General features: G+C 47.8%; 1 pseudogene; it reads right to left on the reverse strand.

The window, feature by feature from the left end:
• Nucleotides 1-912: 912 nt before the first annotated feature.
• On the reverse strand, nucleotides 913-1,030 carry LOC126206585 (5S ribosomal RNA; annotated as a pseudogene).
• Between the last annotated feature and the right edge of the window lie 1,441 nt (nucleotides 1,031-2,471).

Raw genomic sequence — 2,471 nt, forward strand, 5'->3', positions numbered from 1 at the left:
CGCACATTCACCAGCCGTGCTGCTATTGCCTCAGCGATTTTCCAGTGGTCAAAACAGACTCCTAAAGAAGCCTTCGCCGCTGCCATGGAATCATGGCGTCAGCGTTGTGAAAAATGTGTACGTCTGCAGGGCGATTATGTCGAGAAGTAACTCCAGTTTCATCGATTTCGGGTGAGTAGATAATTAGAAAAAAAATCGGAGGCCTTAGAACTTGAATGCACCTCGTTCAGCATCCGGCGTCAGAGGACGTTCTACAGCCAGAAGTGGAAAATCTCGGAAATACATCTTTGACAGCAGCCCGAAAACAATTAAAAAAAAGATCTTCAGTACGACTCGGAACGTCGTCATCATCACTAAATCAATTTATGCGAGTGAATTAATTGAACACCAAAACATATAATGTGGTAGAAAATGAGACAACGAAAGTAAATTACACTCTCACTTCGAAAATAAACTCCAGTTAACGGTAGTTAGTCCGACTTCAGTAGAACACACAGACATTGTAATTGTTATCACAGGTAGTGCAAAACAACTTCCGTATATGTTCATAGTAGTTATAATTAAACTTTCCTACTTGAGAGGGACCCCTTAAAAGCGAGTTATCGTAGGGCACTGACGACGTTGTGGAAACATTTGTAAGGACATGTGGAAGAGAAATAACGGATAAACTGGTATCACATTTTAATTTCGAGAAGAGAAAACTAAACTTCTCCGGAACAGGCCATGAAGGCCCAACAGTACCGACCGGCCGCCGTGTCATCCTCAAACCATAGACGTCACTGATGCGGATATGGAGGGGCATGTGGTCAGCACACCGCTCTCCCGGCCGTATGTCAGTTTCCGAGACTGGAGCCGCTACTTCTCAATAAAGTTCTCCTCAGTTTGTCTCACAAGGGCTGAGTGCACCCCGCTTGCCAACAGCGCTTGGCAGACCGGATGGTCACCCATCCAAGTGCTAGCCCCGCCCGACAGCGCTTAATTTCGGTGATCTGACGGGAACCGGTGTTATCACTGCGGCAAGGACGTTGGCTTCCAGACCAGACGGTAACGTTAATTGCGTTAATTTACGTTCCATGTTACAAACGTTGCTCAATCTGACGACCATCTGCATTCACGACACCCTGGAACTTCACTAGAGATTGTTCTGAGCACTTTTTGAATGGTGAACCACGAACTGTTCAGCTGCCGCGGCACAGATCGCGCACTGCTTGAATGTCGCACATTACGTTCAGCATTCTCAACCATGCCAACAGTAACGTCTTCAAGAATTTGTGAAGCAATTGGCCGTCGGCACCTCCCAGAGCAATTCCAAAATCACCAGTTAATTCAAACTTCTAAATCATGTATTTCAATTCTGGTGCGGAAAGAGGACTTTCCGTATTCCTTTAATGTACCGATACTTGCGAAGAGCAGAAACACTATTGCTGTTGCTTTGATAAAATAGTTTTAGGAGTAAAGTCCTGTTCACCTTGACCGCGTCCACGTTGACTGTATGCGGCTGTAATGTACACTGATGCTTATGTTTCAGTCCCAAGTCGCCGTACCAGTACCGCCGCCTAACGGTAAGTGATGACACTAACTCTACTATTACAAAAATTGCTATAAAGTTGGCTACCCACACGGTAAATAGTTTTCCGTCTACACTGGCTGAAATAAAGAAAGTTTAATTATAACCACCCTGTATAGACAGTTAACTTCATGTTACTTGTGAGAAATGTTGAAGACAGATTGTATATTCCAATCCAATTTAGTTAAAATACCGTCTAATGGTAATTGGCTCACCATCTACCCCTCCTCCCAACTTTGATCCTCCCACCCTCCTCCTGTGCTTGCTCCTCTGGGCACCCTCCCTCCATTCTCACCCTTTTCCCTCCCTCCTCCCTTTCTCCCCCCTCCTCCCCCCGGGCTTCCCCTCCCCTGTCCCTCTCCTCCTGTCCCCATCTCCTCAGCCATTGGCATCCTTGTTCTCCCCTCTCCCCCACCTCACCCCTGTTCACCTCTTGGCAGGTCCCCGGACTCGCACACGCTAAGTGGACATTCGCGCGCCGGAGATCACCGCCATCAGTGTTTCGTGTGTGCCGTCATGTTTAGTGTTCAGTGTTCACCATCATACTCCATCGTTCACCAGTGCCATCGTCTTCTTCAGTGTTTGTGCGTAGCATCAACAGTTTGCAGTGTGAAACTTCCTTGCAGATTAAAACTGTGTGCCCGACCGAGACTCGAACTCGGGACCTTTGCCTTTCGCGGGCAAGTGCTCTACCAACTGAGCTACCGAAGCACGACTCACGCCCGGTACTCACAGCTTTACTTCTGCCAGTACCTCGTCTCCTACCTTCCTCTGAGAGGAGAGCTTCTGTAAAGTTTGGAAGGTAGGAGACGAGGTACTGGCAGAAGTAAAGCAGTGAGTACCGGGCGTGAGTCGTGCTTCGGTAGCTCAGTTGGTAGAGCACTTGCCCGCGAAAGGCAAAGGT

The sequence above is a fragment of the Schistocerca nitens genome, chromosome 1 (genome assembly GCF_023898315.1).
Source record: "Schistocerca nitens isolate TAMUIC-IGC-003100 chromosome 1, iqSchNite1.1, whole genome shotgun sequence".
Classification (NCBI taxonomy): Eukaryota; Metazoa; Arthropoda; class Insecta; order Orthoptera; family Acrididae; genus Schistocerca; species Schistocerca nitens.